Raw genomic sequence first — 18,200 nt, forward strand, 5'->3', positions numbered from 1 at the left:
GAAAATGTGACTCTTGTGCACTCTAAAGACTCAGATATCAGAACACAAAGAACCCAAAACGTCTTGTTTTTATAAAACAAAAAAAACGGATGATTTTTTAAATCAATTACATTATTGGTTGAGCTGACATGAATCTTGAATGGTTGGGGTTAGCAATATGGCATCTAGTCATTACAACAAGAAAAAATTAACATCTATTTTAATTAATTCTTTACTTCAATCTAGCCTAAGCATGAGAGAGATTAATTTGGTATGTATCCCCACTCCCGCAGTTTATTTCCTAACCACCCTCACAAAACAAAAACAAAAATCTCACCGTAGTGTTCCTCCTATAGAGTGAACCGTCTTCTCTTATTGCTTGGGTATTTCCTTGTGTAATAATATTTGTATATATCCTAATTTCACTCTCTTGCCAGTTGGGCTCATTTTGTCTATAAAAATACTGAAGCAGCTCCTGGTACATTTTATTCTCCATAGAATAGACATCTAATGAACACTGCAGGGCTGCTGTAGGCAGTGTTGCTTGACTGACTACTTACAGTTGTGACAGGCTACCAATTTTTTTTTTACATTTATTTACAGAATTAGACCACTCTGCAAAATTTTGCTCCTGGCCAAAGCTTGTTTTACAAGGTCTCAGAAGAGAATATTTGTACACAGTCAAGAGGGGGAAAAATGTCCTTTAAATTCTAGAAGCATCAAAAGATTAAGTTCTATCCCAAAACTTCTGGCCCATTTTGTAGGTTTAAAACTGAAAATGACAATTAATTTTGAGAGAGAATGGAACCAAAATCCCAGATCAAAACATCCCCACTTTTTCAGAAGAAAGTAATCCAAACTCTGAATTTAATTCCACAACTGACCTGTCTCTGTAAAGGCATGATCCCCAAATGGGGATCATGGAAGAAGCTATCAAGATCTAGATCTGAATTTCACTGCATGGGCCAATATCTAGTTTGCTTCAACACAGTGAACAATCATATGTAAATTGTACCTGTGTTTTGGGAGTTTTTAAAATTGCAAAGCAGAAACCACCACCACTGCAATCTAGGATGGTCAGAAGAACGGAGGGCCTATTTTATGAGAAGACACAAAAAGAGCATGGCTTGTTTAACCTAGCGAAGTGAATGCTGAGAGGGTATTTGAGTGCTCTCTGTGGGTGCGTCTACATTGGAATTAAAACCTGAGGCTGGCTGTGCCAGCTAAGGGGCTGTTTAATTATGATGTAGACATTTGGGCTCAAGCTGAAGCCCAGGGTTGCTTCCCATCACATGACAAGTGTGTCTGCCTTTGCTTCCCCTTCCAGAGTCCCCTGAAACAGTCCCAATTGTCCTCCTGGGTGCACGTAGCCCTTGTAGAATTAATTTAGTATAGTAAATCCCAACACATAATCCAAGCAATACATGAAATACAGCTCTGACATCTCACACCACGCCCCAGCACTCTCTGGCTTCCGTTCTCCAGCTCTGAGAGTCAACTGCCATTTCCCTCATCTGCTTTCAGCCTTTAGCCCTCTTCAGCCTTCTCTGGCTCAGGAAGGAGAGCTTGCAAGCCCCGCCACTGTCTTTGAGTTTTGCAAGTGATCAGGCTAGCCCCTCCACCATCTTCCTAACCTTGAGTCCTTTCCAGTCTCTTGGCACTAGTTCTGATCCAGGAAGCTCAGAAGGCTAGCCCCTCCACTGACTTCCTGATAATTCCTCCTCCTTTCCAGAGAGGGCCTGTGGAGAGCTTTCTGCAGCTTTCCCTAGGAGACTGGAGGAGGTGTCTGATTTTTTCTGACTCTCATTCACTGGTTTTATCTCGGATGTTCTATAGCCCCCAAATGCCAACCTGTTTCATTTACAGGAACCAGCCACACCTGGGTTGAACCTGTGTCATTTAGAGTTGCCAACAGGATTAAGAGTTTAGAGTTTTATAGTTCATGGACTTTCAAACCAAAGAGGATTGGCCAATATGCAAAACGGTGAATAAGGTGATTCTAGCTATTTTTTTTTTGAGGACTGTCTATAAAAGCAACTGTCACTAACAATATCCTACCATACACCATTCCACAACAGAGACACGGATCTGATCCTGCAAGCCCATTTATGCTTAGTTTTACTCACATGCATCATCCTATATATGCTTATATACCAATGCTAGAAGTCTAAATAATAAGATGGGTGAACTAGAGTGCCTTGTATTAAATGAAGATATTGATATAATAGGCATCACAAAAACTTGATGGAATGAGGATAATGAATGAGACATAGTAATACTGCGGTACAAAATATATCGGAAGGACAGAACAGCTCGTGCTGGTGCGGGTGTGGCACTATATGTGAAAGAAAGCATAGAAATCAAATGAAGTGAAAATCTTAAATGAAGAAAACAGTACCATACAATCTCTTTGGATAGTAATTCCATGGTTGAATAATAAGAATATAGCAATACGGATATATTACCGACCACCAGACCAGGATGGTGATAGTGACTGTGATATGTTCAGGGAGACTAAAGAGGCTATTAAAATAAAAAACTCAATAACAATGAGAGATTTCAGCTATCCCATATTGACTCGGTAAATATCACCTCAGGACGGGGTGCAGAGATAAAGTTTCTTGACACCTTAAATGACTGCTTCTTGGAGAAGCTAGTCCTAGAACCCACAAGGGAAGAGGCAATTCTTGATTTAGTCCTAAGTGGAGCACAAGATCAGATCCAAGAGATGAATATAGTTGGACCATTTGGTAATATTGACCATAATATAATTAAATTTAACATCCCTATGGTGGGGAAAACACCACAGTGGCCCAACACTGTATCACTGAATTTGAGAAAGAGGGACGCAGCCGGTCGTGACTCACCTTCGCAGTGCCTCCTACTGGCCATCCTGGGAATTAGCTTGCCAGCCTCCAGAGCGCCTTCTGTCGGCCAGTGTCTCACCTTATGCTGGCCCCTATGTCCCTCCCAGACCCCGGTGTCCCTTTACGTCATGTAGCTAGTGCTAGTCACCATCTAGACCCCGCTCTGGGGCAGACTGCAGTGTATAAGCTCTTCATCATTGGCAAGGATGGTTTGGACCTGCTGCATCTGCCTATCCTTGGGATGCCCCTTTGTAACCCCAGTACCTATTTGGCCTTCCCCTAGGCCTGCAGCCTGGGGGGTTTCCAGGCCGGAGCACCCCAGCTCCTCTTGCCTTCCCCCAGCCCTGCTCCACCTCAGGTGCTTGGTTCAGCTCCCCAGCAGCCAGGCCCATCTCCCTCCTCAGCTAGAGGAGACTGTCAGAGTGCTTGTCTCACAGCCCCTTTTATAAGGGCCAGTTGTGGTCTGTTTGGGGCATGGCCCCAGCTGCACCTGCTTCCCTAGTCAGCCTAGTTGCTTTTCATTCCAGCCACAGCACAGTCCCAGGGCTGTTTTAAGCCCCTCCAGGCAGGAGCAGGGTGACCACTCCACTACAGTGAACCACACAAAAATGAGGAGGTTAGTTAAACAGAAATTAAAGGTACAGCACCAAAAGTAAAATCCCTGCAAGGCACATGGAAACTTTTTTAAGACACCATAGTAGAGGCTCACCTTAAATGTATACCCCAAATTAAAAAACATAGTAAGAGAACCAAAAAAGAAGCAGAGAGAGGCAAAAAGGCATCCTTTAAAAAGTGGAAGTTAAATCCTAATGAATAAAATAGAAAGGAACATAAACTCTGGCAATTGAAGTGTAAAAATATAATTAGGAAGGCCAAAAAGAATTTGAAGAACAGCTAGCCAAAGTCTCAAAAAGGTAATAGCAAATATTTTTTGAGTACATCAGAAGCAGGAAGCCTGCTAAACAACCAGTGGGGCCACTGGACTATCGAGGTGCTAAAGGAGCACTCAAGGATTATAAGGCCATTGCAGAGAAACTAAATGAATTCTTTGCATTGCTCTTAATGGTTGAGGATGTGAGGGAGATTCCCAAACCTGAGCCATTCTTTTTAGGTGACAAATATGAGGAACTGCCCCAGATTGAGGTGTCATTAGTGGAAGTTTTGGAACAAATTGATAAACTAAACAGTAATAAGTCACTAGGACTAGATGGTATTCACCCAAGAGTTCTGTTGGAACTCAAATGTGAAATTGCAGGACTAAAACCGTCATCATTTAAAAATCAGCTGTACCAAATGAATGAAGGATAGCTAATGTGATGCCAATTTTTAAAAAGGGCTCCAAAGGTGACTCCCGGCAATTACAGGCCAGCAAGCCTGACTCCAGTACAGGGAAAATTGGGTGAAACTATAGTAAAGAACAAAATTGTCAAACACATAGATGAACATAAATGGGGAATAGTCAACATGTTTTTTGTCAAGGGAAATCATGCCTCACCAATCTACTAGAATTCTTTGAGGGGGTCAACAAGCATGTGGACAAGGGAGATCCAGTGGATACAGAGTATTTAGATTTTCAGAAAGCCTTTGACAAGATCCCTTACCAAAGGCTCTTAAGCAACGCAAACCATCATGGGATAAGAGGGAAGGTTCTCTCATGGATTGGTAACTGGTTAAAAGATAGGAAATAAAGGTTGGAATAAATGGTCAGTTTTCAGAACTGAGAGAGGTAAATAGTGGTGTCCCCTAGAGGTCTTTATTGGGCCCAGTCCTATTAAACATATTCATAAATGATCTGGAAAAAGGGTTAAATCGTGAGGTGGCAAAATTTGCAGATGATACAAGATAGTTAAGTCCTAGGCAGACTGCGAAGAGCTACAAAAGGATCTCTCAAAACTGGATGACTGGGCAACAAAATGGAAGGTGAAATTCAATGCTGATACATGCAAATGCACATTGGAAAACATAATCCCAACTATACATATAAAATGATGGGTCTAAATTAGCTGTTACCACTCAAGAAAGAGATCTTGGAGTCATAGTGGATAGTTTTCTCAGAACATCCACGTAATGTGCCTCAGCAGTCAAAAAAGCGAACAGAATGTTGGGAATCATTAAGAAAGAGATAGATAAGAAGACAGATAATATCATATTGCCTCTATATGAATCCATACAGGTCTGTCTCATCTTATGCTGGCATTATGTTCCGTGGTCAGCACGTAAAGCGAAAATCGCGTATAGTCAAAATTACATTGAGTGTAATGGCGGGCGGAATCGCCCGCACTACAAAAACAGTATTTAAATTGTTATTTTTCTCTTTTTTTTTGTTTTTTCCAACCGGGTAAAGCTGAATTCACGCATGTTAAATGCGGTAAGATACGACAGACCTGTATATAAATCCATGGTATGCCCACATCTTGAATCTTTGAACTATGTCTGTTTTCTAGTTATAAACTCACAGATAGCATTTTGAGAAGGTAGCCTATAATACTGTTTGACACACAATATACATTTGTGATACAATCTCCTAATCCATTCCTTACCATATGTTTCTTACTTATGTTCTGTGGAATCTCTTTCGTAGAAAATAATCTTAAGAAGGGGCACCTTATTTACTGTGAAAGAATAGAAGGATGTTATTTTGCCTCTGAAGATAGCATGATACTTTATACATGCAAGAAGATCAAAAGACTTCCATTGGTTGTAGATCCAAAACAAATTAACCTGGAGGTCAAGCTTCCTAATTATAATCCGCATAAGAGTGTGTACAAGGGGTATTAACTAAACTTTACGTACATTTCCAGTTTGTAAGAACAAGACATATTCATTCTCCCCAGTCCTGCAAACATTTATTAAGGAATTATATATAGGTGAACAATTCCATTACAGGATAAAGGACCCTAGTCAATGTCAAAACAATAGGAGCTTCTGAATGAGGACAGCATAGGTCTTGACAGTGGTTATATTTCTGATATTTAATGGATTCATAATGGAAGAACGTTCTGAGCTGACAGGTCTCCTGAAGCCTTCTTAATTGTAGGCTATAAAAACGTCTGCAGCATTAGTGCCATTGATGATTCTCTGGTTCTTATTTGGGGCATATGGTGATCTGCCTCAGAACCCAAATAAAACACAAATCCTTCAGTGACATAGCGAAGTAGTCCAAAGAAAGAAAGACCATGTAGGTGACCAAGCAGTTCTGCAAGAGCTCTGTAGAAGTTGATGGTTGACATGGTCTTCCTCTTCCTATCCCTAGCTATCTGCTGAATGGAGTTTAATTTCATAAACATTATTAAAGAAAAGCCAGTCCCAGGAAGGGCATATGCAGGAGGGAAGTTGTCATCTCTAGCAGAAACAGCCTGCTCACCAAGGTTGATCTCCATAGAGAAGCCCCTTCAGTGACCATGTTAGAATACCCCTCGTGTTACTAGTACAATGTTGTTTGATCTTTAGCTGAGGACAGCCTCTTCTAGGCCACTTTATTGGGCAGTTTACTGCTGGCCCATTGGACTGAAGACATCTTTCATTTTATCTAGTTCCAAAACATATTTAGCATCTAACAAACATTCCCAAGCACTATAGTTCAATACCAGTAGTCAAATATTTTATGCAGTGTGTGACTGTAACACCCATACTGCACTGTTTCAGAGAGAGCTGTGCGCACACATCCAAGGGCAGATGCTGAATTGCCACTTCAAGAAGCCTATTCAGGAACGGGATTCTCAGCATGGGACTTCAATCATAGCACATGAGAATGAGAAAGCAGGGATGGAGAAGAAGGGCTGCCTATAGCACCTTTCCCCCTTCATTTATACATCCCAGCAAAATAAATATTAGTTAGAAGCTGATTTAATACATTTTGAAACACAAAGTGATCTCATATTAACTGGGACGCCATGTTCAAAACAGCATCTTGCAAAACACATACTGATGTGGGCTTTTAAATTATCATCTGTCCTCAGTGACTAGAGGTCAGATTACAGCCATGGGAGCATATTCATTTTAAAAAAATTGTAATGCAAATCTTCTGGATTTGCATATTACCATGCATCCATATGAATACAAATTCAGATAGAATTAATAATTGGAATTATTACACTGCCTACCAAAGCATGAATAATGATAGCCACTTACATGGTGAAAGTGCTATCCACTCAAACCTACAGAGTTACATCAGCAACCTAGGATGAGTGCCTAATAAAAATAGTAAAATAAAATAAAATAAAATGATTAAATAGTAATGCAGATTACATGTAAATCCTCTTTCCAACACCACCAGCAAGAATATGTTCCACAAACAGTCAGAATATGATATAATTAAGCACACCATACACAAGTAAAATCAAATAAAATATCTCAAAGTTAAGACAATGGCATTTTTTACCCTCTATCAGCAAAAGGGGTAACTTTCTGTAGTCTCATCAACTTTTCCCTCTCTGATTTTTTAGGACAAATATTCCTTTTCTGTTATCCTGAACATATTCAATCTCTCAACCTATCTTTGTGTCAGGGAGAAATTTACAATCCCACATTAAAATATTTACAGGGAAAAAAAAAAAAAAAAAGGAAAAAACCCACCAGGAGATGAGTGAGGTTCAGAGAAAAACATTAAGGCCCCAACTCAGCAAAAGATGTAAGCATGTGCTGACATAATTTGTTGCATCAGGACCTTTGGCCTATCATCTGCTCATGTTTGTTTAAAGCCAAGCTGATGTGTGAGATTAAGAAAATTAAACAATGTTATACAACACAGCTTTCTCCTCTCTACTGTTATGGAGAATGAGTGAACCCTTATATTCCCATTTGTTCCATAGCACAGATGTGTAGCTAGCCTCACAATTAAGCCTTAACATTTTCTAAGCTCCCTAATGGTAATTATAACTTTGAATTTACCTTGATATGCAAAAATTTGGAGACTGATTTGCAAAGAAACATCTGTCTTCAGTACCTTTCAGACACTACCCTGGACAAGCATACACATAGTCCCATTTAAATCAACAGGATATCTGTGCTTTGCTGACCGTAGACCACCATGTAACACCATAGACATCATATAGATATTGGACTGGAAGGGACCTTGAGAAGTCATCAAATCCAGACCCCTGCACTGAGGCAGAAGCAAGTAAACAGACCATCCCTGACTCTTTGTTGGTCCAACTTGTTATTTAAAGCTACCAGTGAGGGATTCTACAACCTCCTTTGGAAGTCTGTTCCAGAGCTTAACTACACTAAATATGTTCCCTAATATCTAAGCTAAAACTCCCTTGCTGCAAGTGAAGACCATTTCCTCTTGTCCTGCCTTCAGTGGACATGGAGAATAGTTGATCCCAATCTTCTATATAATAGTCCTTAACATATCTGAAGATTTATCAGATCCCCCCACCTCCCAGTCTTCTTTTCTCAAGACTAAACACACCCAGCTTAGTTAAGTTTCTCTCATCAGTTAGGTTTTCTAAACTACCAGTTTTATTGCTCTGCTCTGGACACTAGCCAGTTTGTCCACATCTTTCCTAAAGTATGGTGTCCAGTTCTGGACTGAATTCACTAGTTGAGGCCTCATCCATGCCAAGTAGAGTGGGACATTTACTTCTCATTTCTTACATACAATAGTCCTGTTAATACACTCCAGAATGATAATAGACTTTTTTGCAACTGCATCACACTGTTGAGTCATATTCAATTTGTGATGCACTATAATCTGCAGATCCTTTTTAGCTGTACTGTCACCCCAGCCAATAATTCCCTATTTTGTAGCTGTGCATTTGATTTTTCCTTCCTAAGTGAAATACTTGGCACTTGTCTTCACTGAATTTCATTTTGTTGATTTCAGACCAATTCTCTAATTTGTCTAGGTCCTACTGAATACTAATCCTATCCTCCAAACTGCTTGCAACCCCTCCCAATTTGGTGTCATCTAAAGATTTTATAGCATACTTTCCACTCCATTATGCCAGGCAGTAATGAAAATATTGAATAGTACTGGACCGAGGACCGATCCCTGTGGCACCCCACTAGATATGCCCTCCCAGTGAACCACAGAGTGGTTTGACAGTGAACCACTGATAACTACTCTCTGAGTATGGTCTTTCAGCTAGTGTGCATCCACCTTATAGTAAATTCATCTAGACCTCATTTTTCTAGTTTGGTTATGAGACTGTCACACAGGACAGCGTCAAAAGCCTTACTAAAAATCAAGACGTTGCATCTACTGCTTATGTTGATTTGACATGATTTATTCTTGACAAATCCATGCTGATTATTCCTTATAACCCTATTATCCTCTAAGTATTTACAAACTGATTGTTTAATAATTTGTTCCAGTATCTTTCCAGGCATCAAAATTCCCTTTTTTAAAACGTAGGTACTACATATGCCCCTCTTCAGTCCTTTGGGACTTCATCCATCCTCCTGGCATTCTCAAAGATAATTGCTAATGGTTCTGAAATTACTTCAGCCATTTCTTTAAGTGTACTAGGATGAATTCCAATAGGCTCTGCAGATTTGAATACATTGGACAATATTTTTAATCTGTTCTTTCCTTATTTTGGCTTGTGTTTCTTCTTTGTTGTGAATATTAATTGTATTGGTCACCATTAACTCTTTTAGTGAAGACTGAAACAAAATAGGCATTAAACACCCGAGCCTTCTTGATGTTGTCCATTACCAGCTCTCTTGCTCCACTAAGTAAAGGACCTACACTTTCCTGCAGCTTTCTCTTTCTCCTAACATATTTTAAGAACCTCTTTTTTATTCCCTTTTATGTCCCTTGCTAGGTGTAACTCATTTTGTCCCTTAAACTTTCTGGTTTTGTCCCTGTGTGCTTGTGCCGTTCTTTTGTATGCCTCCACATACGTCCACTTTTTGTAGGATTCCTTTCTAATTTTCAGGTAATTAAAGAGCCTGTGATAGGAAAAATAGCAAGAGGCCAATATGGCTCTATCTTCACTTCATATTGGGATAGTTTGCTGTTGTGCCTTTAATATTGTCTCCTTCAAAAACTGTCTTTTTCCCTTATATTTTCTTCCCATGGGACCTTACCTATCAATCTTCTGAGTTTGTTAAAATTATCCTTTTTCTGTAGCGCTCACTCCTTTCTTTTTATTTATTATTTCGTGATCACTTTCACCCAAACTGCCTTCCTCCTGCAGATTCGCTACCAATTTCTCCTTGTTGGTCAGTATCAAATGTAAAGTGGCTATTTCCCTGTTTTCTTCCTCCATTTTCTGAAATGAAAAGATGTCCCAAAACATTCCAAGAACTTATTTGAAATTTTGTGTTTTGAAGTGATTTTCAACATGCCGGTGGACTTCCTGTGGTCTATGTAGCTCTTACTGGTACCAGCTCTCCAATTTGTTCCCAGGTGCTCAATCTCATAAAGAGAACCCAAATTCTTTCCCAATATTATCTTTCTATGTAAGAGCACTTGCAGCAGTTATCATGAGACAGAAGGGGACAGAATGAGACACGATCTGTTCAATAGTGTCATAAGATGTAGTACACAAAAAGTCTGAAAACTCTGTTTCACAGTACACTATAGTAGCACCAAGGCAGGGACTACCTCCTCAGCATATTTTACCTATTGTACAATGCCAGGTACATCTGCTGCAGTTTGGGTTTGATACTTCAAATGTCTGAGCAGCTCACACACTGTTATAAATAATAATGTTTTGTGACTACCAAAGTAAGCTGAATATGAAATGGAGAACTAGAATCCCCAAAAGGTTTCCAAAAAAGACAATATATTGTGAGTTGTGGTCTATTATGTGAGTTCCAGTAGCACCTAAAGGCCCTGACCAGGATTGGGGCCATGTTGCCCCAGACACTTCTGCACACACATGTAGCATGAGAGAAAGAAACACCCATGAAAGGTAAGCAGCAGTAGAAAATAAGTCTCTTATGCTCATTTTACAGATGGGAAATAGAGGCACAGAGGGACTAAGTGACTTCCCAAGGTCCCCAAAAGAAGTCTGTGGCAGAATCAGGAGTTTAACCCATATCTTTCAAGTCCCAGTCCATTATCTTAACCACAGATCTTCATCCTTTCTTGTGATCTATTAATTCTATTTAAAAACAAAACTGAAACCGTCCCCCAGGAGGCAATGGAATGAAAGTCTTAAAACCTGTGATATATAGAGTTCACCAGATAGTTGGGATGAGAAGAAATACAATGAATAACTTCTGCTACAATATGAATAAAGCATGCATCACAGGGTATGCTTAATCAAGCAAACACTACAGCTAATCATATCAGTCTCATGGTGGAGGTGGGGCAGCTTTTATGACATGAGATGAAAAATGAATAGAAGTTAAGGATATTTCTCTAGTGGAAAAAAATTTTGTATGCCCATCATAAAACAAACTGTCATTAGTCCAATCAGGAGCAGCTGCTGTCATAGGAAGAGTGACACTGATTGCCCGATCTCTATTCCAGAAAAATTGCCACTAAATTGACAGCACTAAGAAAAAAATATATAGCAGCATGGTTGATAAATAGCTTCTTTTGTGACAACAGATCCTACAACAGAGGGAGAAAATATATTGTAAGCGAGTCAACTTTACATTGTGTCAATCTCACTCTAATTATCATGTTAGTCCTCAGGCAAAATAAGCCCTCTTATACATCCCAGACTCCCAAACTTGTTTTAGTTTCTGACATTTTTTTTTCCATTTTAACAAAGGAGATTGGCATCAGACAGAAGAATGAAACCCATCTATCAGCTCACTACAGTCAAAAGTAGTTCAGACTGTCACAGCCCCACAGACACCAACAGCCTGGAGGTGCAGACTGACTATACATTCTCATGGGAGACCATTTTTCATTTCTACTTTCCATGTTTGCTGGAGAATTACCGTGGGACACAAGTATAATTCTAAAAATCACAAGACAGAATTGGGAACCAGCGGTATAAAAGGGAAATTAAGTAGGATTAAAAATGATGATATAGTAGGCTGGGTATGCACATGCAAGATGAATTTCACATTTTAGTGGCATTTGTCACTGCTGTAGATGAGCCAAAATGTGTTGTATTTCTATCCAAAATGTAAGTAGGAACTGACGAGAGAGAAAGATAATGGAAACAATCACTCTATCAAACAGGGACATCCTTAATGGATTGTCATATGCCAAAGACAGCTAGATATTGTTAACTCAGTACTTGCAATAAAATTATCCAATTTTTAATGGCAATCTCTAAATTTTGTAAACAATGGGCCACATTCTCAGCTAGAGTAAAGCAGTGCAATTCCATTATATCAGTGGAGCTATACCACTTCATACTAACTGAGACTCTGACCCAGTATATTCTGGATGCACCTGTGTGTAAAATTGGATATAAAATATTTGGACATGGCATATAGGTAATATAATAGGGAAAACAGCAGTTGGCACATTTTGTAACAGTACCAACTTTTCTATATTTTCACAAAGCTATTGAACTTAATAGGCCATTTGTATTACATATGTAGCATCGTAAATGCTGTGCTACTTTCTGTTTGATAACCATGATTGGCCTCCAGCTTCCTGAATGCATATATATATATACATACACACTACAGATTTAGTTAGAATATCACAATCCCCATAGTTTAATATACCTCTCATGCGATTTATATTTTTCATCACACATACACTCACGGTCAGGGTGGTAGCAGTTGGACTCTTGTTGCTCCTTGCTGTGATGGGTCCATTGGGGATTAAACCAGCTGCCATCCAATCAAAAGACTCCAGGTAGAATTATGATGAGGTTTATTTGACTTCTTAGTTCTCTATGAAGGTGCTAGTGCGGTCAACAGCCAGCTAATACTGCCAGGAATGGAGTGAAAGTAGGGCTCAGGAGAAGGGATTTCTGAACCATGAGGGTTGACTCTGCTCTGAAAGTTATGGATCTTAACAGAGGGACAGGATTTTCCTGTTGCCTCATTCTGTTAGCAGGCATTGGAACCCTACAGAGAGCTTCCAGTTAATTGCTACTGACTCACTGGGTCAAGTGTGGCTCATTAGATTCATTAGGAAGGTGGAAGTAGCACTCTGGCAGAGCTCGCTAAGGTTTGTGACAGACACTCTTAAGAAAAAAGAATGCTAGAAGTGCCCAAGTCTAGGAAGGCCAAGGATTGAGGTAATGTTATTTTTGCATCACTCTTCTGTTAATAAAACTAGACCCTTGAGGGGATGATTTTTTTTAACTCTTTACAGCAAGTGTATAATTTGCTTGTAGCTGGATTGGGACTCTGGCAGCCTACAGGATCCAAATTGGACCTTAAATTAAGAATATAGGCCTTGACATAGAAAGCTAGATTTTAACACCTTCCGAATTGAGGAGTGTTTGGATTTGGGATTAGAATTTGTATCTGTCGCTAACACATATGAATGCAGGGCCTCATCCTGCACTTCTTGCTCAAGCAAGACTCCTGTTCGTTGGAGTTTTGTCTGAATAAGAATTGAAGGACTGAGCCATTTCCCTGCAAATCTTCACATGTGGGCAGAATAAAGCATGAAAGCATCTATGCAATCCAGCCGAAAAGATGAAAGTTCTTGTATTTAGGGAGGCAGCTATTAAGGTGGTACAAAAATGGTAATTTTCCATCACTGTATCTTCAGACCCAGAGGCTACTTTCATTTCAATCTTTATGGTGTTTATTTTCTTCTAATACACTACATTTATTTTCAATAAAAACCCAAAGAGGATATTGCATAAAATGTCAGCAATATTAAACAGTCCTACCCAAAAGCTCAAGTATTCAGAATGTTACACAGCTCATTGCTGGCCACTGGAAATTAAATCTGTTTCAGAGCTTTTGCTTCTTTTTGTTTTTTGTTTCCCCAGAAGAGAATAACAGCGCTTTGAACAATAAGCTGAATTCAGAGGTGTGATTTGCAGTTACCAATTCTGACAGTTCACAGTACTGACTTATGTCTATATGTTATTTCTCTGAATACATTATACTGCTTCACTAAAATTAAAATACAGAAACACAATGGAAGATGGGTATTTTACTATCCAAAACTAGGCAAGTACAAACTGCAAAACTAAACCCAAAGTGAAACCTTTTTTTTTTTTGAGGTTTTGAATAACTTTTGCTAGCTGGTGTTTCCATTATGTTTTTTTTTTAAATGTCTCTGAATGCTCTTGTTTCAACTTTGACTGAAAACGCAAATGCCAAAATACTATCTGTGGGATCCACAAAAGTACTTAGGCACATAAACCTTGGTGCAAGTGGTGCAGTTGCACAAAGGCCCACAAGACTTTGGGGCCCAATCAGATGAGAGGCCCTTTGGCACATCACTTGGCTCAGGAACCACAATGCCACTTCCTCAAATTTGGCCTGGCTGCTCCTCCATCAGATGGAGGGGTTGCCTGGCCATATGTGGGTGGTGTTGCAAATGGGTATTGGGGGTTGCTGTATGGCTCAGGTTTGGCCCAGGTCCCTCTGCCTTGAAGGCAATGAAAGGGGGGGCTGGGTCAAATTTGAGGAAGTGGGGTTGCAACTTGGTACCTGGGATCACAGCACCACCAAGGTTTGCCCCACTGCCCCTTTGTCATGACAGAGGGCTGGTCAGGCCAAACCTGAGTGATACTGACCCTATGTGCCAAGTTGCAACACCACTCATTGCTCAAATTTGGTCCGTTCTGTGTGAGTGCAGGGCAGGCAAAGGGAGTGAGCAGAGCCACTGAGTAACCAGGGTTGGGAGGAGCTGCCCTAGTCTGCAACAAGAGTGGAGCTCTGAGCCAGGGGAGCGCTGGTAAGTGGTCAGAAAGGTCCGAGGGTGGTGGGTGAGGGACTGAGGCTGAGTTGTTGGTGAGCAGGAAATATTGGAGAGCTGGGAGTAAGGAGTTGGAGGTGAGTGAGGGTTGTTGGAGGAGGGGTAAGTGGGGTGAGTTGTTGGAGGAATGGGGGATGATGGGAGGGAACACGGTAGATTAGGAGCTGGGATGTTGGAGGTGAGAGGGGGGACTTGGGGGCTGTGGCCAGTAATAAAGAAGCGGGCCCCATACCTATTCTTACAGCAGAACCCTCTGTGGCCGTATCACGTCACTGCCAGACTTAATTGCCAAAGTTCCAGTTTTGGCTCCACCGCAATACAGAAAACTCCCATCAGACTTTAGATACCGAAACACGTTCACAACCTAAATTTTTCAGAGTAAAAGCTCCCTTGGCTCCTATGTTTCTGCCTTCGGCCACATCTACTGCTGCCTCCCTCTAGCTGCCCAGACTCCTGTCTCCCTGCCAAAGCCCCAAAGTAATTCACTAACTAGGGGAAGACATGCATTTGTCAGCCTAATTGCATATGGACCCTGATCTGGTAGGCATGCTCAAAGTGCACTTACTGGATCAGGCACCATTTAAAACTGAGGAGGTATAGGTGGTGCCCATCTTATAACTTTTGACCCAGAACACTCACCTGGGATGTCTCTTCTTTGCCACAGGGGATGAAAAGATTTGAACAGTGATCTCCCATCTCGCCACTGAGCTATGGAATATTCTGATGTAGGGTTCCTTTAGTCTCTCCTGTTGAAGCTGCTGCTCTGTGCATAAATAATAAAAGTAATTGGAGGGAGGGGGACTGGATGCAGGGTCTCCTCCCATGTCTTTTCCAGGGTACTATGGCAACAGTAGCAGATTATTGCATGGGCCCACAGGTCTTGGACAATCTGGGGCCCCTGGTAAAGGGGCCTTGGTGGTGGCACAGAGCTTCCTAGGTCTCAGGGCTGTGGGAAGGAGATGGGGTGGGGCCACAGGGGAAAGGGTGGAACAGCGGCAGGGCTGTGGGTGGAATGGGAGCAGGGCTGCAGGAGAAGGGTTGGAATGGGCTGGGGCCACAGGCAGAAGGGACAGAATGGGGCGGGGCCAAAGGTGGAAGGGATGGGGCAGGGATGCAGTTCTGACACCAGGCCCCCCACACTTGCTCCAGCCCAGGGCCCCAGGAGACCTTGATCCGCCTCTGCATGGCAAGGCAAATTTGTTTAAGCAAAAGCAACTTTACTGTTATCTGAGGGTGGTGGAAGATCCAGTCTTCTACTTCTGTATCTTTAGAGAGCATCTGATGCCCTTGTTCCCCTCACTAAAACCCTCCTGTCTTATTTTCTGAGGAACAAGTAGTGCTTCTACCCCGATCTTCCTAGAGAAGCAGTCTAGTACTGACTTCTAACGTCCTGGTGCTAAGCCACCAGAGATCAGCTCAATGGCATTCCCAAGTCCCTGAAGCTGCACTAGAGGGAATTGACAGGCAGTTTAAAGTCCAAGATTTTCAGAAATGACAATAGATTTAGGTGTTTCAATTTCTGGGTGCCCATTCTGAGAGACTTTAAAGAGGCCTGATTTTCATAAGGCACTCTCTAAGCTGTTTCTGAAATCAGGTGCATCCAAACTCACTGGTTTAGGATTTCTGGATTCTGTTTCTGATGTTAGGAAAGTGACTTCTCTTCTCTGTGCCTCAGTTTCTCATTTGTGAAATGAGACCTACCTCACAGGAGAATTACGTAATCAATTTGCAAAGCATTTGAGATTCTCCTATGAAAAGCACTCTGGAACTGGCAAACATGATTATAAAATGTAATCTTGACTTGCAGTGAAAGCCACATGATAGAATCCATGTTTTGGTCTCAAGTTACTGGTCTATAATGTAGAGCTTTACAATGCTACTAAAGAACCAATAAGAGGAATTAGGAAATGATACACCTACCAGGGAAACTATGTGCTGCTTTTTTTAAAGAAAGGTGTCATTGTTTGTAAGAACTAACTTACAAAAGCAAAGCTTGATGCAGCAGTTGTCACAGGATATTCAAAGTAGCTTAATTAAAGGCTGAGGTTTTTTATATATAAATTAGGAGCTGAGTACTAGCAATTAGAAAGGTGAATAATTGCATAATAAATATTAATGAGTCTCAATAATTAGACCCGATAGCATTTTGCTTTTAAATATGAATTTGGTTCTAAAAAGAAACACAAAGCAGGCTATATGTAATACACGTGAAGCAACAGGTCGCAAATATGGTAGTTCAAGATTTGTATGTGTGTACTTGATGTATCTCATGCAGAGAACTTACAATATACAGTTTATACAAGTGAATTGATATTCTTTGTATTACTGTAGCACCTAGAGTGTTTCCGTGCTAGGCACTGTATAGATATCCAGAACAGACAATCCCTGCCCCCAAGAGTTCACAAGCTAAGCAGACAGAACAGACAAAGGATGGAAGGAGAAGCAGAGGAACAGAAGCATGAAGGGACTTACCAGTGGTCACAAAGTAAGTCAGGAATAGAACGCAGCTTTTCCAATATAATGCACTGTTCACTGAACCCCATTGTAGCACTGTAGTGGCTCAGTGTGGGGGCTCTCCCACTCCTGGTCCTCGGGAGGCCATCTTGCCTCACTACGTCACTGATACGTTGGCCACTGTGGGGAACAAAGGCCCAGGTTTGTGCTCAGGCTGAGCGGGAAACAAACAGTCAATTAGCCCAGGCCTTGGATCAGGGTGGTGCAAGACAGAGTCTGAGGCTCATGCTTCTGGCCTAGGGAAGGGGACCCTGCCACTCCCGGGCTGGGGTGGCAGGGGGGAGGGGCAACTCGGCCCTGGTTCCGCCCACCAGGGCTCAGCGCGAGGGTCCTGCCACTCCAGGTCCTCAGGAGGCTACTCTGCCACACTGCAATCACCTATGATATAACATGGGGCAACTGTATCCTGATCATCCCCAATAAGCCAAGTTATAATCATTTGCCTTATAGCACAAATATTAAGATTGTATTTTTACTACCCAACTGAACTTTGTCCAGGTGAAGAATTTGTCTCTCGGACCCTTTCTTTTAATGTGACTGTAAGCTCCCAGCTTTGAAACTGGATTGCACCCTTATTTCCCTGGACATAAAGATTACCAGTCACCTCTGAGTTCTCTCTCTTTCCCATTCTAGGGCTAGAATTCTGAGACTGAGTCCAACAGGCATTTACATAAGTACATAATAATTACACTCCATTAGAATATTCAGAACTTGTATATGTAAAGGGATATACTTTGGCTATATTGAAGATCATTAGAAATAAACTTCCTTCAACTTTTTCTTCAAATAATAGTACCTCAGCAGATTAAATGAGCCTCAGCAAATTACTGGCTAGAGGCTATGAAAATCCATAAAAAAATAAGTTAAATTCTGCATGAAAGCGCTTGCTTGCCACACAGAGGGTTCTATTTTTACATTTTTTAATGAAATGAATGACACTGAAAAGCAAAAAAAAAAATTTTAATGAGGATTTTATTTTAGTGATGTCGGATATGCATTTCAAAAGGAATATTTTGAAGACAGAAAAAAAATTAAACTCCTCATAAGAAAAAGAAAATCCAAGCCGCTCTCTGGTGTTCTGA

This window comes from Gopherus evgoodei, chromosome 1 (assembly GCF_007399415.2).
Source record: "Gopherus evgoodei ecotype Sinaloan lineage chromosome 1, rGopEvg1_v1.p, whole genome shotgun sequence".
NCBI lineage: Eukaryota > Metazoa > Chordata > Testudines > Testudinidae > Gopherus > Gopherus evgoodei.